Genomic DNA, 23,626 nt, shown 5'->3' on the forward strand with positions numbered 1-23,626 from the left:
CCTGGCCCCATGTTATATTTTTAAAGATCCATCTCTGTTGCTTCAGATGGCTGTATAACTCTCCATGGTGTGCGACCACTTCATTTTACTTCTCTGCTCTCCCAAGATTAGATATCTAGGTGGTTCCAACAACTCCCCTGCCTCCTCAAATAATGCCATAACAGGCTGGGCATGGTGGCCCATGCCTGTAATCCCAGTACTTTGGGAGGCCAAAGTAGGTGAATCACCTGAGTTCAGGAGTTTGAGACCAGCCTAGGCAACATGGTGAAACCCCATCTCTACAAAAAATACAAAAATTAGCCAGGTGTGGTGGTATGTGCCTGTAGTCCTGGCTACTCAGGAGGCAGAGGCAGGAGAATCACTTGAGCCCAGGAGGTGGAGCTTGCAGTGAGCCAAGATGGTGCCATTGCACTCCAGCCTGGGTGACAGAGCAAAACCCTGTTCAAAAAAAAAAAAAAAAAAAAAGCCACAACAAACATCTTTGTACAGGTTTCCCTAAGTATCTGTGGGAAAACATCTTTGGGATCTATACCAGGAGTAGAGTTTCTGGGTCACTAGAAACATCTAACTTGCCTAAACATTGTGAGCTTGCTGTCCAGAATGGCTGCTCCAGTCTACAGTCACCAATGTGCACGTAGTTTTGTGTATCCACACATCCCCTCCACTGTCAACTTTGTATTTTCCCACTGTCGAGTTTTTGCCAGTCAGCTAGGCATCAAGGGATATTTTGTTGCTCTAATTTCCATGTCTCTGGAAATTACCAATGGTCTTGAGCATCCACCCAAATGCTTATTGGCCTTTGGCTTTTCCAGGTCTATGCATTTAGCTGCATGTAGTCCTCTATTTTCTTAAAACCTATATGGGCTCTGACTGTTCGTATTGTTTTCCAACCCTCCCAACCTCCAGCCCTTTAAAGGTCTTGGAAAGCTTTTTATCAGCTGCATGGAAGTGCATAGCTTGAGTGACCCATAAAGTATTAAGCCATTTCCCTATTAATAGGCATCTGGAGTCTTCAGAGGTTTTTCACTACCATAAACGAATGCTCCCATAACCCTCCTTAAACATACATCTTTGCACTTGTGCCAGAATTTCTTCTGATAAATTTTTAGAAGTGGTGTTTTTAGTTTAGCATGCATGTTTGAGGACGCCATATTTAGCCATATATAAGAGTGTCATCAAGTCTGTGGTGGAGACCAGGGACTCAGTCAGAGACCACAGTTTGGGAGGAAAATAGGTATCACTGAGAAGTGTTCCTGATTTGAGAAATAAGAAGAGGCATTGAAGCTGGAGTTAGGTAATAAGGACAGTTGCCAGGAGACAATGCTGAGCACAGGTGGGTAGTCAGCCATGTTGGCTGGGATGTGCCAGGCAGTGGAAAGGGAGGACACAGGTTTCCTGAAACTGCTCTGTAGACACCATCAGGCCCAGAGGCAGCTGCTCTGGAAGGAGCAACAAGGGAATTGTGGGTCCACTGACAGGAGTAAGCAGTATTTTTTCACAGGAACATTGACCACCACCTTCCCCTGATGGCCCCAGAGAGCAAGGGTGGACAAGTGGACACCTGCCTGGTCGCAGTCTTCTTTACAGTCTGAGATCTTACTTCCTATGGAAGCGCAAGGATGTAAGTTTCTGCCATATACAGTTGGGCACGTTGTGCATTGCATAAGGTTACCTGGCCCAGAAGGTAAATGGGGACTGAAAAAATTACCCTGAGCTAATTCTTACAGATTTTTTTCCCTGTCTCTGGGCCATGAGGGAGAAGACAGTGCTAGGGCTCCCTGGCCTCAGGTCAGCTGCACAGAACTATCCAGGGGACGGTTCCCAGGATCGCTCTCTCACCAGCTATCTCCTACCGAAGAGGACGTGTCTCTCTTTCCAGCACTCCCTCAGGGAGGCAGCCCACACTCCCTGGGGAGACTCCATCCTGTTCCCCTTTGGGCCGAGCCTATGTGGGGCTGTGCAGTGAGCAGAAAAGCAACATTTTCTTTGGGTGCAGGCTGGGGCAACTGGGCTGAGCTTCAAACTTGTTTTCTTTGAGGAAGAATTGAGGACTAATTATATGCACCAACTGCTGGCTGTTAAAGAAGGAGACAGAAGGCCATATGAGGTGGCTCATGCCTATAATCCCAGTGCTTTGAACTACCAAGGCAGGAGGGTGGCTTGAGGCCAGGAGTTTGAGAACAGCCTGGGCAACACAGTGAAACCCCATCTGCACAAAAAATTTAAAAAAATTAGCAGGTGTGGTGATGTGCATCTGTAGTCCCAGCTACTTGGGAGGCTTAGGTGGGAGGATCACTTGAGCCTAGGAGTTTGAGGCTCCAGTGAGCTATGATTGTGCCACTGCACTCCACCCTAGGTGGCAGAGAGAGAGACCTTGTCTCTAAGAAATAAAAAAGAAGCCAGAAAGAGATGGGGGGTCTTATTTCTTTTTTAGGAATCCCCAACCTCAGTCACAGAAACAAGCACCTACAGAGACAGAGACACAGAAGTTCATGGAGACCCAGGCCCTGGGCAGGCACTCTCAGGTGGCCCAAACCCCCAAGGTGGGTGAGGACCACTGTGGGCTTGGGGAGGGAACAGCCCTTCCTTTCACACAGCAAGAGAAGTTTGGGCTACCCAGGTGCCGAGACCAGCTTGTCTGGGGAGACCCTAACCCAGTGGCTCTAGAGGAATTAAAGACACACACACACACAGAAATATAGAGGTGTGAAGTGGGAAATCAGGGGTCTCACAGCCTTCAGAGCTGAGAGCCCCAAACAGAGATTTACCCACATATTTATTAACAGCAAGCCAGTCATTAGCATTGTTTCTATAGATATTAAATTAACTAAAAGTATCCCTTATGGGAAACGAAGGGATGGGCCGAATTAAAGGATAGGTTGGGCTAGTTACCTGCAGCAGTCATCGCTCATGCTATTGTTTGTGGCTTAAGAATGCCTTTAAGTGGTTTTCCACCTTGGGTGGGTCAGGTGTTCCTTGCCCTCATTCCAGTAAACCCACAACCTTCCAGCGTGGGCATTATGGCCATGATGAACATGTCACAGTGCTGCAGAGATTTTGTTTATGGCCAGTTTTGGGGCCAGTTTATGGCCAGATTTGGGGGGGCTTGTTCCCAACACCAGGGGGCTCCAAGGGGCTGGAGTTTGAGGAGATCTGGACAGGGTCTGAGGTCAGCCAGGGGCTGTGTAGGGCCCAGTGTAGAGCTGCGGCAACCTCATTCCCACTCAGGTTGGCTTCACAACAGCTCACGGAGCAGTTACTTTGATGAGGGACGGGGCTGGGCGCTGTAATCCCAAAATGCCTGACAGGTATTTTGAGATTGGAGACACCCCCCTGCCCCACCCTCCTTTTCCTGAGAACCAGGCAGCTCAGGCATCTGGGAACTTTTTCATGCCATGTGACCCAGAAATTCCACTCCTGGATATAGATCCCAAACATAATCTCCCACGAGTGCTAAGGAAACCTGTACAAGGAGAGATACACAGTTGGGCAATTATGACGCAATAAGAAAAGTGCTGATGAAGGTGAATATTAAGCACTTACCAGTGTGCCTATGAGCTCCCTAACGACCCAGTGAGGTGGGCCGTATTACCCCATTTAATAGATGGGGAAGCTGAGGCTCAGACAGGTCAGGTAACTTTCTCAACGCCACACAGTAAACGGTGGAGTGGAAACATCCTTTCAGCCTCATGGCAGAGCCTGTGCCCCCATCACTGCACCACACGGCCCTTGGTACCACACTGATGGAGGAAGGCGGCGGTAACGACAGTGTCCTGGGTGTCAGGGACCGGGACGTGCCCCTCGCGTACGCACTAATACCACGCCCCAGTCTTCAGGCTAATTTCACACTGACAGGGCTCTCCTACCCTGGCCGCCCCCAGTCGGTGCCCGCCCGCCTCCAGTAGTGCTGCAGCGGTCCTGCCGGCCACCTCCAGGGAAGCGGCCTTATGCTGCCCTCTGCTGGTCGCAAACTTACAGCACCGAGGGGTTTCGCTCTGCGCCGACTTCCTTGCGCAGGCACCCTGGGTGGTGGGCCATGGCTCCCTAGGGTCCAGAAATGGGTGGATGGGGGTGGGAAAAGGAGGGAGAGTGGGGAATGTCTCCAACGAGGCCAGGCCCGGGAAGCTGGCCGCGTGTCTAATTTCTCTGGTTACACCTGTTCGTGCCCAGTGCAGCAGTCCACGCTCCCTAATCCTGGTCCATAAGGGAAGGGGCAGGACAGACAGCCCCCTTAGGATGGGAAACCCAAGAGGAGTCCTTTATGCTCCCGGAATACTCCCTGAGTACTGGGGGTACAATGATAATGAAAACATCCACCTTGCTGTAGTGAACAACGGCAGCTCCCACCCCAGGGTACCCCTGTGGCCAGACGTCAGTCACTGTCCTCTTCCTCTTAGTGACTAGAGGCCATTTTGAGTGTCTGTAGGGGACATAGACATAGGAAGATTATACGGGTGATGCATTCGAAAATAACTGTGGCTGTAAAGGGCGAGCCTGGCACCAGGAGGATCAGGAGCCAGGGAGAGCTTGCACTTGAGTAAGGCTTGGTATAATCCATAGGAGTTGGGCTTTCTCTAGGAGGAGGCCCTGGGAACAGAAGAGTTGGAGGACAGCTCAACTCTGTGTATCTGCATCTGCTCTGTTCCAGGATGCACGCCCCCTTTTCCTCAGCTTCCAATCCTACATCTTGGCAGGCTGCCAGAGATTAGGCCCTTGGAGATATGGGGTGATATTTCTTCTTTGTTGTTTGCCATTGTAAGAGGACAATCATTAGCTTTACCTGAACAGATAAAACATGACAACGGGAATATCAAATATGTTGGGGAAGGAGGTCCCTAATGCTCAGGAGGATGACAGGTCCTTCCCAATCCACTCTCTGTCTCATGTGAAGGGCATCCCCAGCCAACTCTTCTCCAGAAGCACAGTCCCAGAGTGGGAGGTGAGAGGGAGCTGCTCTCATCCTGCTATGATCTGAATGTTTATGTCCCCCCACGGTAACGTGTTGAATCCTATTCACCAATGTGATGGTATTAGGAGTTGGGGACTTTGGGAGGTGATTAGGTCATAAGCATACAGCCGTCATGAATGGGATTAGTGTTCTTATCAAAAGGACTCCAAGGGCCAGGAATGGTGGCTCACACCTGTAATCCCAGCACTTTGGGAGGCCGAGGCTGGTGCATTGGCGGAGCTCTGGAGTTAGAGACCAGCCTGGGCAACATGGCAAAACCTTGTCTCTACAAAAAATACAAAGATATCTGGGTATGGTGGTGCATGCCTGTAGTCCCAGCTGCTTGGGAGGTTGAAGTGGGAGGATCACTTGAGCCTGGGAGGTTGAGGTGGCTGCAGTGAGCCATGTTCATACCACTGCACTCCAACCTGTATGCCAAAGCGAAACCCTGTCTCAAAAATAAATAAATAATTAATTAAATTTAAAAAATCAAGAGCTATAAAACAATGGAACAGCTTCATTCCCTACTCCAGTCCCCAGTCACCCAGGTACCCTCCTCAAAGGCACTCAATAGTGTTAGTTTCTTGTGTAACCTTCCAGGGGCGTCCTGTGTATGCACAAACAAATGCACACACAGCCACATAGGCCACCCTCTTTACGCACACAGCAGTTCACTTAAATTGCTTAAGAGAGGGTTCCATGTACGTGGAGATCTTCCTGGAGCCTACTGGAGAAATACCAGCATCATTCCCGCTGAAGCCAAGAACAAAATCCTGTGATTTCTGAAATGTAGCTGGAACTACTCCCTGGAGCAACCCTGTCATTTAAAAGCTGCAAAGAAGTGGAGGTGGCAGTTTAACTTTGGGCAGGCTATTATTTTAATTGTGGCTTGCCCTGCCCTAACCTTTTTGCTTTAGGATACCCACTGGGTGCTCCCTCAGCCTGTGAAAATGACCCAGAAGGTTTGGGCAGGTACCCATGGGGTACTGCCTTAAGTCCATTCAGACTGTTGTAACAAAAATACCATGAACTATAGGGCCAAACGTGGTGGCTCACGCCTGTAATCCCAGCACTTTGGGAGGCCGAGGTGGGCAGATCACTTGAGGTCAGGAGTTTGAGACCAGCCTGGGCAACAGAGATGGCAAACCCCATCTCTACTAAAAATACAAAAAAAAAAAAAAATTAGCTGGGCGTGGTGGCACGTGTCTGTAATCCCAGCTACTAGGGAGGCTGAGGCAGGGGGATTGCTTGAACCTGGGAGGCAGAGGTTGTAGTGAGCCGAGATCATGTCATTGCACTCCAGCCTGGGAGACAGACAGAGACTCCATTTCAAAAAACAAAACAAAACAAACAAAAACACAAACCCATGAACTGGGTAATTTATAAACAATAGAAATTCACTGCTCACAGTTTTGGAGGTTGGGAAGTCTGAGATCAACGTGCTGGCAGATTCTGTCTGGTGAGGGTTTGCTCTGCTTCAAATATGGCCCCTTTTGCTGAGGCATCACATGGTGGAGGGGCCAGGGAGCTCCCTTCAACTTCTTTTCTAAGGGCTCTAGTCCCATCCATGAGGGTGCAGCACTTATGACTCAACCATGTCCCCAAAGGCCCTGCCTCTTCATACCCCCTCAGTGTCCACATAGGTTAACACAAATTAATTTTGGAGGGACACATTCAGATTATAGCAGGTACGATCAGGGCAGAACATAGACCCTGCTGGGGTATGTGAGGGTGACTCTTTTGAAAATTATAATTTTATATCCAGGCAGATTGTCACTCAGATATGAGGGCATACTAAACATTTTTCTCAATATATACTGTAGGATGACCTACGCTGAAAACGCTTTTGGAGAAAGAACTAAAAAAAGATGAGACAGAAAACCTAGCTATATGTCGTTTCAAACAGACACATTTAAGATGTAAAGATACAGACAAACTGAATGTGAAGAAAGGGAAAAAGATACATTGGACAAACAAACAAAAAAGCAAGCATGGCCATATTAATATCATTCTCATGACAAAATATTCACTAAGCAGATAAAACAGGTTTTTTTGTTTTTGTTTTTCTTGAGATAGGGTCTCTCTCTGTCCCTCAGGCTGGAGTGCAATGGCACAAAGATGGCTCACTGCAGCCTTGAACTCTTGGGCTCAAGTGATCCTCCCACCACAGCCTCCTGAGTAGCTGGGACTGTGTGCACCACCACACCCGCCAATTTTTTTTTTATTATTTTTTGTAGAGATGGGTTCTCCTCTGTTGCCCAGGCTGGTGTCAAACTCCTGGGCTGAAGTGATTCTCCCACCTCAGCCTCCCAAAGTGCTAGAATTGCAGGCATGAGCCACCACACCCGGCAACAGTTCTAAACATGTATGCAATTAACATGGTTTTTTTTTGTTTTTGTTTTTGTTTTTTTTTGAGACAGAGTCTCACTCTGTCGCCCAGGCTGGAGTGCAGTGGTGCTGTGGCGCAATCTCGGCTTACTGCAAGCTCCGCCTCCTGGGTTCAAGCCATTCTCCTGCCTCAGCCTCCTGAGTAGCTGGGACTACAGGCGCCCGCCACCACGCCCGGCTAATTTTTTGTATTTTTAGTAGAGACAGGGTTTCACCATGTTAGCCAGGATGGTCTCAATCTCCTGACCTCGTGATCCACCTGCCTCGGCCTCCCAAAGTGCTGGGAGCAATTAACATGGTTTCTAATGATAACATAAAAACGAACGAATTATAGGGAGAAATGTACACATTTACTATCCTAGTGAGGGATTTCAAAACACTTCTAGATTATTGATAGGCCAAACAGACAAAAAAAAAATCCCTGTGGCAGATCTAAAATCACAATCAGATCCCAAACTTTTTGTAAGTCTGGAAGAATAGTTTCTAGCCTTCCATCTGCTGTGATTTAGGGAAGAACATAACAGTAATGGAAATGGATGCGGCAAACCAATAAATAACAGTTGGTATATCAGTATTCAGTAATCATATTACTATGAATATGTAAACATTATTCACAGCTGAATCACAATTATATTTTCCTTTCCTATACTACTTTTAAAAATTAATAATTATTTTTTCTTTTCATTTGGTTAGTTTTCTATATGCTTTGAAATAATTCAACCTCAGACTCTTCCAACTCTCTACAACTCCTCTCAATTTCTTCAGAAAAATCTATCAATTTTCATTGCCTTGAATATCTTTCTCCTGGGCTGGTTAGATTTCCCAGAGAAGGCTCTTCCAGTCTCCTGCTTGCAGAGGAAGACCAGGTGTCTTAGGAGCTGGGGATGGGATTGAGGGTCTCAACATTTGGTAAACAAACTCAACTTTCCTTGCTTCCCTTAGCCACATGTGAAAAAAGTTGGAATTTTCATAAAAGATTTTTACCAAAGACTGAAGGAGAACAATATTTAATAGCAATAAAAGACAAAAAAAAAGAGCGAAGAAGAAGAAATATTCTATATTCTATAAATGTAGCCAAGCTATAAGGGTCAGGCTTTCTTTTTAAATTTTTATTCTGAGACAGGGTCTCACTCTATTGCCAGGCTAGAATGTAGTGGCACTATCATAGCTCACTGCAGTCTTGAACTCCTGGGCTCAAACAATCCTCCTGCTTCAGCCTTCTGAGTAGCTTGGACTATTGGATCATGCTATCATGCCTGGCAAATTAAAATTTTGTTGTTGTTGTTGTAGAGACAGGGTCTTGTTATGTTGCCCAGACTGGTTTTGAACTCTAGACCTCAAGCGATCCTCCTGCCTCTGCCTCCCAAAGTGTTGGTATGACAGGTGTGAGCCACTTCATCCAGCCAGGGTCAGGCTTCTGAGCCTACCACAGCTGACTCCTCTTTAAGATCCAGGGGCTCTTTCCTGTTTCAAAACCTCCTTCTGGGATCACCATACTCCAGAACAGAATTGACTGGATAAAGTGGATTCATAATCCATAATCTGACTGGTTGGCTGCAGCTGCCTGGTTCACCGTGTGAGGGTGACTCTTTTATTTTAGTCTTTTATTATGCATTTTAGAAGCAAGTACAAAAGTAGAGGGAATAATATAACTCCCCCACCATATACCTATTACCCAGATTCCACAATTGACCTTATTTTATCTATATCCCTATTCTTCTCCCTGAAGTTATTTTATTATCTGTAAATACTTCGGTATGTATTTCTAAGAAGTAAGAACTCTTTTTTAAAAAGTGTAATAATTAGTCGGGCATGGTGGCTCATGCCTATAATCCCAGCACTTTGAGAGGCAGAGGTGGGAGGATTACTTGAGCCCAGGAGTTCAAGACCAGCCTGGGCAACACAGTGAAACCCCATTTCGACAAAAAAAAATAAAGAAATTAACTGGGTGTGATAGTGCACACCTGTAGTCTCAGCTACTTGGGAAGCTGAGGTGGGAGGATCACTTAGCCTGGGAGGTCAAGGCTGCAGTGAGTGAGCCATGATCGAGCCACTGCACTCCAGCCTGGGTGACAGAGTGAGACCCTGTCTCAAAAACAAACAAACAAGCAAACAAAAAACACAGTAATTATACCTACAGATTAGTACTAATAGCCAGTCATTGTTCACATTTGCTCTTTTGTCTCACATGTGTTTTCTTTAACAGGTACCTTGTTTCAATCAGCATCCAAACAAATGCCATACATTGTGTTTGTTTGATACATCTTTAAGGCTTTTAAAATCTGTGACCATTCATCTTACTCTTTATGTATGAGTGTGTGTGTGTGTGTGTGTGTGTGTGTGTAACTAGAGCAGTCATCCTTAGCATTTCTCATTCTTTGGACTTACTCACCATGTTGCAGTATCCTCTGTACTTCCTTTAATCTGGCAATTAGATTTAGAGGCCTAATCAAATTGAGGTTTGGATCTGAACTCAGGTGGTTTTTTTTTTTTTTTTTTTTTTTTTGAGACAGACGCCCAGGCTGGAGTGCAATGGCGCGATCTCGGCTCACTGCAACCTCCGCCTCCCAGGTTTCAAGCGATCCTCCTGCCTCAGCCTCCTGAGTAGCTTGGATTACAGGCACCGCCATCACACCCTGGGCAGATCACCTGAGGTTAGGAGTTCAAGACCAGCCTGGCCAACATGGTGAAACCCTGTCTCTACAAAAATACAAAGGGTTTGTTTGTTTGTTTGTTTTAATAGAACCTCATGAATAGTGCTGGGTACCAGGAGACTTGCTGCCGGGGTGTCCTTTTGTGCTGGAGGGCTTCTGTCCTGACTATAATGAGCACTTCTGGACAAGGCAGCAAAGGAAGAGGGCCCCTTTTTCTCAGGCGCCTTTCTGAGAATCCTGCACCTGCAGCAGCCCAGTGACTCCTGGCCCCCTGGTCTCTTTTTGGTGGGTTCATAAGCAACACCGGTCTAGAAGTCTGAGGGCTTGAGTCAAAGTTCTGACCTCACTAGACAACCTCAGGAAAAGTCAGCTAACTTCTTGGGGTCAGGCTGGCTCCATTTTACATTAGCTAACTGAACCAATAAAGAGTTATTTCAATACATGGTTGAGTATAGCATTATAGCTAGGACTGGACTCTGCACCTAGGCTGCCTGTGTTGGAACACCAGACTTGCTACTTAACAGCTTTGTGACTCTGAATAAGTTACCTAATGTATCTGTACCCCAGTTTCCACATCTAAAAAAATGGGCCTCCTGTGAAGTCACCACCTTACAGGGCTGTTATGAAAAGGAAATGAGTTAGTGCAGGGAAGATGCTGAGGACTGTCCCTGACTCATGCTGGGTGCTCACAATGTGTTGTTTGTTGCTGTGAAGTGACAGGTACTGAGCTAGGTGCAGAGACTATGTGGTGAGCATGCCCGGTGCCTGCTCTCAAGGAACACACACATAGTAGAGTGTGACAGGGCTGTGCTGGGGGTGGCCTGGAGAGCTGGGAGAGCCTGAACAGGAATCTCACTTGATTTGGGGGCCAGGGCTATCTGACCAGAGGAATCGGCATCTAACCTGAGATTTGAAGGAGTCAGTGAGGTGGGCCGGGCAGGGAGAGGGCATTTCCAGCAGAGGGAGCAGCATCTGCACAGACGTGGGCGCTGTGGCACCTGCAGCCCACAGGAGCGCTTTTGGCCCAGGCAGACTTGGGACATGAGGAAGGCGGCTGGAAAGTGGGTGGGCAGTTGTTAGGCGTTAAGCCAGAAAGGAGGGCAGGGACCACTTACAGAGGGACTGGTGTGTTGCAGAGCGCTGGCTGGGGAGCTGGAGCTTTCTCCCAGTGACGCTGGGAGTGTGTGTGTGTGTGTGTGTGTGTGTGTGTGTGTGTGTTGCAGGTTGTGAGGTGAGTAGCAGGGTTAGATCTGTTTTGAAACAATTCCTCTGGCTGCTGTGTGAGGAGCGGATGGAAGGCAAGGCTGGGGCCTGGACACCTGACCAGGTGCCAGGGAGCAGGAATTGGTGCCTTGACCATGTGGATGGAGAGAAGTAGGTGGATGGAAAGATGTTAAACAGCTAGCATGTGGCTGGGCGCAGTGGCTCATGCCTGTAATCCCAGCACTTTGGGAGGCCAAGATGGGCAGATCACCTGAGGTCAGGAGTTTGAGACCAGCCTGGTCAACATGGTGAAACTGCATCTGTACTAAAAATACAAAAACTAGCCAGGTGTGGTGGTGGGTGCCTGTAATCCCAGTTACGCAGGAGGCTGATGCACAAGAATCGCTTGGACCCAGCAGGCGGAGGTTGCAGTGAGCTGAGATCCCGCCATTGCACTCCAGCCTGGGCAACAGAGGGCGACTCTGTCTCAAAAAAAAAAAAAAAAGAGAAAAAGAAAGAAAAAGAAAGAAAGAAAGAAAGAGAAAGAGAAAGAAAGAAAAGAAAAACAAAAACCCAGGTAGCAGCTGGGTGCGGTGGCTCATGGCTGTAATCCCAGCACTTTGGGAGGCCAAGGTGGGTGGGTCACCTAAGGTCAGGAATTCAAGACCAGCCTGACCAACATGGTGAAACCCCGTTTCTACTAAAAATACAAAACACTAGCCAGGAGTGGTGGCAGGTGCCTGTAATCCCAGTTACTCAGGAAGCTGAGGCAAGAGAATTGCTTGAACCAAGGAGGCGGAGGTTGCAGTGAGCTGAGATCATGCCATTGCACTTCAGCTTGGGCGACAAGAGCAAAAAACTCTGTCTTGAAAAAACAAAAAGCAAACAAACAGACAAAAAACCCAAACAAACAAACAAACAAAAAACCCAGGTAGCATGCATTAAATTAGATTGTGGCGGGGAAGTGGAGGAATTACAGTGGGTTGAATGGCATCCCCTCCAAATTCATGTCCACCCAGAACCTCAGAATGAGACCTTATTTGGAAATAGGATCTTAGCTGATATGATTGAGGTAAAGATACAGATGAGATCATACTGGCTTAGGATGGGCTCTAAATCCAAGGAGAGCTTTCTTAGAAGAGGATGCATAGAGACGGAAGAGATGGCCATGTGAAGATGGGGGCAGAGGCTGGAATCAGACACGGAGGAGCCAGGGAATGCCTGAAGCTGGAAGAGGTGAGGAAGGATTCTCCCCTGGAGATTCTGGAGGGAGCACAATGCAGCTGACAGTTTTTCAGACTTCTGGCCTTCCAAACGATGAGAGGGTCACTCTCTGTTGTTTTAAGCCGCCTGGTTTGTGATAATTTGTTACAGCAACCCTAGAAAACTAACACAGGAGTCAAGGGTGATACTTGACTGTCTGGCTCGGGAGACTGGAGCACAGAACCAGGGTCAGACTTGTTGGCTGGGGTGGGGATAGGGATGTGGTGGTCAGGTGCTGGGGCCGGGTTCAGGTATGGATTTATTGTTTTTGAAGAGTTCATGTGGCAAGCAAGCAAAAAGGGCCAGTGGTAGCTGGATTCATAAGTCTGGGGGACTGGTTTAGACTGAAAGAGAATTGGGGAGTGAGGTGGGGAGGAAGGAGATTGTCCAGGGAGAATCTGTGTGGAGAGCAGGGAAGAGGAATAAGAACGGACCTATCAGCAAGTCCAGCATCTAGGGGAGAGGTGAGAGAGAAGGAACTCCTGGAGGTTCCAAGCAGGAGAAGACCAGGAGTGCGTGAGGCCACAAGTATCCAAGAAATGGGGCCTTGTGAGGGAGTGTGAGTGGGAAAGAATGTCACCAAGAGGTAAAAAAAAATCAACAGATAGGAAAATGCCAGTTGAATTTGTAAACAGGAGGGTCAGTTCACCGTGACTGTGGCAAGAACAGCTTTGGTGGAGTAGGGGAAGCATGGAGTGTCACTGCCACCTGACTCCTGTTTCTCGGCTCTCTTTGTAACAAGAACCCCTGGCATTCCTAGAGGTTCCGGACTCTCAGGACTGAACCTGTCAGGGCTTGGCATATTTAATAGTCACCAGCTGGTGGGATCGAGGCCATTGCTACCCTGGCTACATCCGGAAGACCAAGACTGATTACTCATGTGTGCTCATTGGGGACAAGGCAAGCAATTTTCTGCCTTCCATGAAGCCAGCACCTGGCGCTTGGTTCAAAGAATTCAGCAAATGTATACCTTTACTGAAATCTCAGGGGTCCTGGCCTAGGGAGTGAAATGTAGGAATGAGATGACTAATATTACTACTACATTCATTGAGGGGGTCGGGGATTCCTGGAAGGCCAGGATTCCATTATAACTATCATTCAGTCCAACAAATACCTAAGGAGGACCAGATTCACACGCATAGTGAAAACAGAACTCCAAGCGGCAGGCGTCCTTCTGTGCCCAGGCAGAGGCAATGGCGCCATCTACAGGTCACTGAGGGAGAGAGCGCCGGCGGAATTGTAATGCCAGGGAGCCGCTTTGGCAGGGATCTCAGGAATCCCGCACTCTTGTGGACTCTGGCGTTCTCGACATGAACTTTTCTTAATGACCAGATGTTTAAAAGCAACACGAGGGAAGGACAGATCCATATCTGAGCCTGGGTGTGAATTAGGCAGGGAGAAAGATCAAGCTTGTGGATGTCCATGTCCTATAAAAGCAGTGCTAAAGGGAACTTAATTTAAGGATTCTTTCCCAAAATATGACGAAAGGAGTGGTGGGGGAGGGGTATATGCTCGTGAGGGAAGAGGCAGTGGATCGCAGCTTAGGGGTATGTATGTTTAGGGCCGGGGGCAAGCAAAATGCAGTGTGGGAAGTCAAGTCTGTGTGCCTCCGTTGTTGAAAACTTTTTTTATTATTATTTATTAAAAAATATTTTTGAGGTAGGGTCTCACTAGGTTACCCAGACTGGACTCGAACTCCTGGGTTCAAGCGATCCTCTCTCTTCAGCCTCCTGAGTAGCTGGGACTACAGGCATGCACCACCATGCCCGGCTGTGTTATTTAATAATACCCAACATTCGCTTATCCAGTGCCGGGCATTCTCACAAGCATTCTAAAACAGGTATTAACTTGTTGACCCTCAAAACAATCCCATAAGTTAGATGATATCTCATCCCCTATTTTATATATAAGGGAACGAGGCAAAGGGTCCGGCCACTTGCCCAAGGCCACGCAGTGCTGGGAAACAAAGACTCCAACTCAGTCTGGTTTCAGAGCCCAGGTCTTCACCCCTGCACTTTCCTGCTTCTCTAGCATCTGCTACTAACATCTGCTCCACATCTTCTAAAATACATTCTATGTTATCTGCCTTTTAAAATGGAGCATCAGGAACATAAACATTTATAGATGGGTTTGATTAACATGTTGATCGCCTGTGACTGCACTAATACAGGACTGAGTTCAGGAGCCACTGATGGCCTCAGCTACCAGGCTTTCTTGGGGTTCTTGGCTCTACTTTTCCCCATGGAGGAAGGAAAGCTATGGAAACCTCTTAAGCAGGGAAGAGACGTGGTTTGATTTCAATTTTAGAAACTGATTTAGATTTTCTTCAAAGGTAATGGACATAAAGACATGGCAATGACCACGAAGCCAGAACCCTTATAGGTGTGATCTCCTGGCTTGGCCTCTGGGACTGGTTTAGGGGGAGGATTTGCAAGTAAGGAGGAGAGCGGCATGGAGGATCAAGGTGAGCTGAGATCAGGTATCTTCTCTCCTTGTCTCTGTCCCAGTCTCCAGAGTTGACTGTGTCCTGCCATAGTGCTCCACAAAGCGGTGCCACCTGGACACTGAGCTTTATCCCTGCTCCATGCTGCTCCACTGGAAGAAGCACTGGGCAAGAAGTCAGTGGGGCTGGAAGACCCCAGTAACATCCCGCCCAGTGGAGATGCCACACTCCCCCTGTGGCATCTGCCTGTTCTGCTCCTGGGAGGATGTGCTGTGCCTTGCTCATAGGCAGGGCTGGCTGAGATGAGCCATGGGTCCTTTCTGGAGTGGAGAGCTTCCTTCTTGTAGTGGTCCATTTTTCATTGCTATAAAGGAATACCTGAGACTGGGTAATTTATAAAGAAAAGAGGCATATAGTTCTGCAGGTTATACGAGCATCTGCTCAGCTTCTGATGAGGCCTCAGGAAGCTTTTACTCATGGTGGAAGGTGGAGGGGGAGCAGGTATGTCATGTGGCAAGAGAGGGAGCAGGAGAGATGCCAGTCTCTTTTCTTAGAAAAGTATTTTTAAATTTCAATAGCTCTGGGAGTACAACTGGTTTTTGGTTACAAGGATGAATTGTATAGTGGTGAAGGCTGAGATTTTAGTGCTCCTGTCACTCTTCACTCTCTCTCTTTCCTGCCACCTTGTGAAGAAGGCACTTGCTTCTCCTTTGCCTTCCACCAAGATTGTAAGTTTCCTGAGGCCTCCCCAGCCATGTAGAACTGTAAGTCAATTAAACCTCTTTCCTTTATAAATTACCCAGTAACCACAAAGCAAAAACCTGTAATAGATACACTAAAAATAAAAAAGCAAGGAATTAAAAACATACTACCAGAGATATCACTTAACCACAAAGGAAGAGAGCAAGAAAGGAAGAAAGAAAAAGAAGACTTACAAAATAACCACAAAGCAAGTAACAAAAATGCCAGTAGTAAGTCCTTACCTATCAAAATAACATTGAATATAAATGGACTAAATCCCCAATTAAAAGACATAAATGGCTGCATGATTTAAAAAAATAAGACCCAACTATGTGTTGCCTACAAGAAACTCACTTCACCTATAACGGAACATACAGACTGGAAATGAAGAGTTAGAAAAAGATATTTTATACAAATGGAAGCAAAAAAAGGGGCAAGAGTAACTATACTCATATCAGATAAACTAGGCTTCAAGTCAAAAAGTGTAAAGAAAAACAAAGAAGGTCATTATATAATGATAAAGGAGTCAATTCAGCAAGAGGTTATAAAGGAGTCAATTTAGCAAGAGGGTATAATAATTGTAACTATGCATTCCAATATCAGAGCACCCAGACGTATAAAGCAAATATTAATTGATTTAAAGGGAAATAGAGACTGCAATATAATATTAGGCAACTTCAACACCCACTTTCAGTAATAGACAGATTATCCAGACAGAAAATAACAAACAAACATCAGAGTTAAACTGCACTCTATACCAAATGGACCTATCTGACTTAATCCATTTTGTGTTACTATAACAGAGGACCTGAGACTGAGTAATTTACACAGAAAAGAAGCTTACTTAGCTCACAGTTGTGTAGGCTGGGAAGTATGAGGAGTATGGCATCAGCATCTGCCTAGCTTCTGGTGAGGGCCATGTGCTGGGTCAAAAGATGGTAGAGAAGGTCAAAGGAGAAATGGACACATGTGAAGAGATAAAGTCTGAGGGGCATCCTGGTGTTATAATAGCCCACTCTCAAGGAAACTAATTCATTTCCCCAAGAACTAATCTAGTCTCACTTATCAAGACATTTATGAGGGATCCACCTCTATGACCCACTAAGCTCACCTCCCAACTTTGCCATGTTGGGGATCAAATTTCAACATGAGTTTTGGTGGTGACAAACCATATCCAAACACGGCACTGACATTTATACAACAACCTACCAGCTGCAGAATACATATTCTATTCCTCCACACACGGAACATTCTTCAGGATAGGCTACATGTTATGCCACAAAATAAATCACAAGAAATTCAGAAAATTCAAAATCATATCAAATATATTTTCTGATCACAATGAATAAAACTAGAAATCAATAACAAGAGGAATTTTGGAAACTGTACTAATACATGGAAATTAAACAATATGCTCCTGAATGACCAGTGAGTCAATGAAGAAATCAAGAAGGAATTTTAAAAATTTCTTGAAACAAATTAAAATGGTAGCACAACACACCAAAACCTATGAAATAAAAGCAGCACTAAGTGGGAAATTTATAGCAATAAATGCCTACATCAAAAAAGTAGAAAGTGAGGCATCAATTAGAGCCATAAATTGGAGCCACTTTTTTAAAGAAAAGTAGAAAGACTGCAAATAAACACCTAACAGTGCACCTTAACTAGAAAAGCCAGAACAAACCAAAGTCAAAATTTGTAGAGGAAAACAAATAATAAAGATCAGAGCAGTAATAAGTGAAATTAAGATTAAAAACACAATACCCAATGTAATACATCAAGGAAACAAAAAGCTGGTTTTTGGAAAATATGAACAAAATCAACAAAACTTTAGCTAGACTAACAAAGAGAAAACCCAAATAAATAAAATGAGAAATAAAAAATGAGACATTACAACTAATACCGTTGATGTATAAAGGATCATTAGAGGCTATTATAAATATCTATACACCCACCTACTGGAAAACCAAGAAGAAATGAATAAATTCCTGGACATGTACCACCTACTAAAATTGAACTTGAAGAAATAGTAAATCTTAACAGACCAGTAACAAGTAATGAGATCAAAGCACTAATTAAAAAGTCTCCCATCAATAAAAATCCTAGGACCTGATTGCTTCATTGCTGAATTCTACCAAACATTTAAAGAAGAGCTATATTAATTCTACTCAAACTATTCCAAAAGATTAAAGAGGGGAAACATCCAAACTCATCCTATGAGGCCAGCATTACTCAATATCAAAACCAGACACAATAAATAAGAAAACTACCAGTCAATATCCTGATGAACATAGGAGCAAAAATTCTCAACAAAATTCTAACAAACCCAACAACACATTAGAGAGATCATCTACCATAATCAAGTGAATTTTATTTCAGGGATAAAGCCTGGTTTAACATAAGCAAATCAATAAACATGATACATCACATTAACAGAGTTAGGGACAAAAAGCAGATGATCATTTCAATAGACGCTGAAGAAGCATTCTATAAAATTGAATATCCTTTCATGATTAAAAAATTCTCAACAAAGTGGGTACAAAAGGAATAAACTTCAAAACAATAAAGGCCATATAAGACAAATGTACAGCTAATATCACACTGAATAGGGAAACACCAAAAGCCTTTTCTCTAACGTCTGGAACAAGACGAAGATGCCCACTTTCACTTTTATTCAACATAGTACTGGAAGTCCTAGTCAGAGCAATTAGTCAAGAAAAAGGAATAAAGGGCAACCAAATTGGACAGGAAAAAGTCTAATTATCCTTGTTTGTAGACAAACACGACCTTATATTTATTATTATTTTAAATACACAGTTTATTTTATTTTATGAAGTCCCAGGATACATGTACAGGATGTGCAGGTTTGTTACATAGGTAAACGTGTGCCATGGTGGTTTGCTGCACCTATCAACCCATCACCTATGCATTAAGCCCAGCATGCATTAGCTATTTTTCCTGATGCTCTTCCTGCCCTGAGTCCTGCATACTCTACCCAATGCCCTGTGAATTATAAATTTTCTAGTCTGGCTGATGGAAACAGGCACCATTCTAGGCTTTGCATGGGCAACAACATTTTTCCTTCTAATCCCTTTGAATGGTTCTTTCTCCAGCTTCAGGTGCTTTCCTCACACACATGTGCTGACTGGTGCTGAAGGCTCCAGATCTCTGGAATTCTGTATCTGAGCAGCTCTCTCCTGTCTTCTCAGATATAGAACTCCAGAGATCTGGATTACAAGCTCTGTCCTGTGTACTCTAGCTGCTGTGGTATCCCTGGACTCTCAGCTCTGTCTTCTCAACTCAGGGAGTCTGCCTGGTGCCTTCTGTTCTTCCTCTTGGTGCTGTGGCCTGGAAACTCCGCAGGTAGTAAGCTAGGGCAATCATAGAGCTTACCTCATTTGTTTCCTTTGTTTCAGGGATCACTATTCTTCATTGCCTGATGTCCAGTGTCCTAAAAACCACTGTTTTCTGTATATTGTCTGTTTTATCTTAGGTGTGAGAGTAAACATAATCTCTGTTACTCCATCTTGGCCAGAAACACAAATCTTCATTTGACCATGTTAGTTTTGAACTAGGCCAAGCCAAATTCCCAGATGATTTAAAGATGCCACTAGAGGAGTCCTAGGGCATCTCAGTAGATTTGCATCCAGCTTCTGTTTTCAGGATTCACTCAATAAATGCATTGATCCTCTCCACACCAGCTGGGTGCGGTTGGTATTATAGGTGAGGGTGACATGTCTGGTTCTGTGGTCCCACAGTGGAATCCTCAAGGATATACACCCCTTGGGTGTAACACTGTCAGTAAATAGTCTCTCTGCCTAGTGGGGCATCTTCTTGGTCTTGATTAAGATCTCTGACACAGAGGCTTCTGGATAGAGGTACATCCTAGTTTCCATGTCCTTCGTCAAAACATGTTTGTTCCAGTGTTTCAGGCATTGTTATCCAAAGGCAATAAACAGTTGGTCTTAGGAGCTCTGGAGCACTTGCTCTGGAGCACAGAAAATTCTTCAGTATTTTTCTAGTGGGGGAGGGTTCAAAACCTGAGCAGCATCAGGGCTGTGGAGTCCAGGGGACACCAGGAGGCCAGGTTGGGCAACGGTTGGAACACACTTGCTGGGTTCCCAGCTAAGCCACTACTCAGCACCACCCTCACATGAGGGGTGTCAAGTTGCACTAACAGTTTATTTTAAAAGAAAACCACAACCTGAATCTAATCATAAGGAAGCAATCAGACAAGTCCAGAATTGGGCATTCTACAAGCAATGGACATGAACTCTTTAATATGTTAATATGATGAAAGATAAAAAGAGGGGAGTGTGTGTAAGTGATGGTTGTGGTTATGAGGCTGGCCTAGATTAATGGAAACTAAGGAGCCGTGACAACCAAATACCATGTGTGAACTTTAATTGGATCCTGGGATCAGGAAATAAACCTAGCTTCTTTTGGGTAAATATTTTCATTTAAGGGTTTTTGTAAATTTTTTTTTTCTGATACAGAGCCCCTCTCTGTTGCCCAGGTTGAAGTGCAATGGTGTGATCATGGCTTACTGCAACCTCGACCTCCTAAGCTCAAGTGATCCTCCCACCTCAGCCTCCACAGTATCTGGGACTATAGGCATGCACCACCACAAATTTTTTTAGTTTTTTGTAGAGCTGAGGTTTCACTATGTTGCCCAGGCTGGTCTTAAACTCCTGGACGCAGGTGATGCTCCTGCCTTGGACTCCCAAAGTTCTGGGATTACAGGCATGAGCCACTGTGCCTGGTCTGTAAATTTTTATAACGGCTTTGATATTTTATCCACATTAAATTCCTTGGGTGTGGTAATTGTATTAGGATTATGGGGGGAGAATATCCTTGTTTGTTTTTAGGTAAGGGCTGAAATATCAAATAACGCTGAAATGCTACAATTTACTTTCAAATGGTTCACCAAGAAAAGATATATGTACATGTATGTAAATACATACATACCTACATATATACATTCACAAGTGCAAAGGGCCTGTGAAGAAATGGGCTTGGCATATTTCCAAACATAAAGAAAGCCAGTGAGGAGAGTGGTGAGAGATGGGAATGTGAAGATAGGCTCCAGATCCCAAAGGGTTTTGTTAGATGATCAGGATATTTTTCTTTTCTTTTAAGGGTAATGAGACTCTTTTGAAGCAAACGACTAGTGGGATCAGGTTTATGTTTTACTCTCCCGTTATTCATCTAATTCTCCCCACATACCCAGGAAATATCCTCGGGTCCCTGGAGTTGTTACACTCATGGAAAGGGTTTTTGTTCCTTGTAGGGAGGTAGCTGGTGGCCAAACATGAGGCCTTTGTGGTCCTGGTGGTTCTTGCTCCAGGGAAAGCACCAGAGCTTTCCCTATCAATCACCCACTCCTGAGAAACTGACCATAGGCCACAATCACGTAAAGGAGCCATGCCCACATCAGGGAGTTGTGGCATGTGGGCAGCCAGGCCTCTTGTGGCCAGGGAAGAGGAACAGTTCATTTTGGAGTCTACAGACAGAACTTAAAAGCCACAGCAGGTTGTTGGCGGAAGTTGGTGGAAATCGACAGATAAGTTCTCAGAACGGAGACTCCTCTAAGGGGCTGGGGCTCATTCCTTCCATTTTATACTGGGGCCTTTGCATCTTTTCCCTACTCTGGGTCTCCTGGGTAGCATTTAACAGTGTCATACTCCTAGTATCTCTGTCCTTCCATCCCAAACCTATAGGCAAACCCCTCTCTTCTCCTTTCTGGAGAGCAAGGCTGGGGGAAAACCACACAATTGGATAGATCATGGTCACGGGAGGAAAACAGTGGTGCCCTGGCATTGTCCTTTACAGGCTTATGGGAGCCTATTGTGGGCCTCTCTTCACAACCGTGTTTGGTGACATCGTGCCAAGTTGAAATCAGCTATCGTGGGGATATTTACACAATGATAACTGGCAAAACTTCAAATCAGAGTTTTCTGTCTAAACCTAAGAGGCCAATTTTAAACACCAATGAACAATTGCATATTCCATTTGTTTAAAATTATCTTCTACTCTTTTACTTTTCATATTGAAGTTTCTCAGGAGTTTTCTTCTGGACTAATGGTCTTAACCTTGAGAACAGGCTTAATGTTAAGAATGGTGCTCATAAAACAGATCTTAGAGACATGAGGAGAAATAGTCCCTCCCACAAAACTACAGGAAAGCAGATCTATTTAAAGCAAGTACTGAGAAGGAGGTATATTGAGAATAATCACAAAGAGCATCAGTTTTACTCTTTTGCCCAGTGGGAGGACTTGTTGAAGGTGTATAATCCTGTTCTGTTTCATAACAAAGGAGTCTTTTTTTTTTTTTTTTTTGAGACACAGTCTAACTCTGCCTCCCAGGCTGGAATACAGTGGCATGATCTCAGCTCACTGCAACCTCTGCCTCCCAGGTTCAAGTGATTCTCCTGCCTCAGCCTCCTGATTAGCTGAGATTACAGGTGCCCACCACCATGCCCGGCTAATTTTTGTATTTTTAGTAGAAATGGGGTTTCACAACATTGGTCAGGCTGGTCTCGAACTCCTGACCAGGTGATCTGCCCACCTCGGCCTCCCAAAGTGACAGCCACTGCACCTGGCCAGTTACAAAGGAGTCTTTTAAGATGTCTGGACTTCAGAGATTGTTGTTATGTACTGTAAACGGTAACCTTTAACCCTAAAAGTCTGTAATTCTGATTGGTGTGTTTCTCAATAATTTGATTCCTTTATAGCAATATTTACATTTTTATATATATACATATATATTTTCTTTTATATATATTTATATATAAATATAAATATATATTTTTTCTTTTCTGCAGTTATAACCTGCAAGGTTTTAAGTGAGCCCAGAATGGGAGCTTTGGCATTTCCCTTGCCTACTTCCATGTGTGTCTGAGAGCCTTTGACATTTACAGATCACCATGAATAAGCAGTCTCTGAGCTGCCCACCCATTTCTTTGCCTTTAGTGAGTTTCCTCTTCTGTTATCCTTTACTATTGTTCTAAATCTTCACTCCTCTTTTCAGTTCCTCTTTGTAACTCCCACAGAGGATCTTTCTTCCCACTTTATCAAAACAACCAGAGAAGAGTGATGCAAAATAGCTGCAGAGAATCCTACAGGCAGATTTCTGGGAACAATGGTGGGGTAGGAGCTGACTAGCTAACCAAAATGAAAAGAACGAAGTAGCTAAGACCATACCAACAGTCCTGAAACCAGGAATGTCAAAAACCTTGAGAAGTGTCATCAAGAAGCAGAAATTTGGGTTTTAGAATGGAAAGGAGAATGTTTAATCCAACATGGTCTTCCCTCGCAGGGTGACAGTGGGGCAAATTCTGAAATATTTCACTGATGCTCCCACCCCAACATCCTCTACACCAAGCCCATTACCAAGTCTTGTTAATTCTGTTCCTAAATATATATGAAGCCCCCCAATTGCTCTGCATATCCACCATTTCTAATGAGCTGGTTTTGGTTTATAGGAAAGTTATTAATGTGGATTGTTTTTGTCTATATGAAGATTAACCCTCATCAATTTAAGTAACTCTTCCAGGTTTAGGTAAAAAAATCATATCATCTACAAATAATAATGTTGTTTTCTTCCCTTCAAACAAAAGATTGGTGCTCACAAGAAGAAAACCAAAACAAGTTTGACCGACAGGTATAAATGAAATAGAGAAACACCACATGCAGGTGGATATAAAAACTATCCTAAAGACATCAACTCTCCCTAAGTTATTTTACAGCTTTACTAAAATTCCACTTAAAATCCCAATAGGACTTGCCAAAGGGTAATTTGAAAGAGCAAGTTAAAAATGGCAAAGAAAATTTTAATTAAGAAAAGGTTAAAAAGGAGGCCTGCCATATTTTAAGATGTTTTATAAAGCAGCTATTAGTTTAGTGATATCAAGATAATTTGAAGACCAGTGAAACAGAATAGAGAGCCCTAAACAGACCCCAGAATAAAACACTTTATAAATGTCTG

General features: G+C 44.7%; 1 protein-coding gene across 2 annotated transcripts in view; it reads left to right on the top strand.

Annotated features, from left to right (window-relative positions):
- Positions 1-3,520: 3,520 nt before the first annotated feature.
- The window catches only part of CD207 (CD207 molecule), a 43,262-nt gene continuing 23,156 nt past the window's right edge, over positions 3,521-23,626 (top strand). The window contains exon 1 of one of the 2 annotated variants that reach the window (XM_063789019.1): positions 3,521-3,633. The gene's annotated coding sequence lies outside the window, so the exon portion shown is untranslated. Of the gene's footprint in view, positions 3,634-9,849; positions 10,054-23,626 lie in introns of those variants that run through there. The other variant, XM_063789018.1, reaches the window with a different exon arrangement.

This window comes from Pan troglodytes, chromosome 12 (genome assembly GCF_028858775.2).
Source record: "Pan troglodytes isolate AG18354 chromosome 12, NHGRI_mPanTro3-v2.0_pri, whole genome shotgun sequence".
Lineage (NCBI taxonomy): Eukaryota > Metazoa > Chordata > Mammalia > Primates > Hominidae > Pan > Pan troglodytes.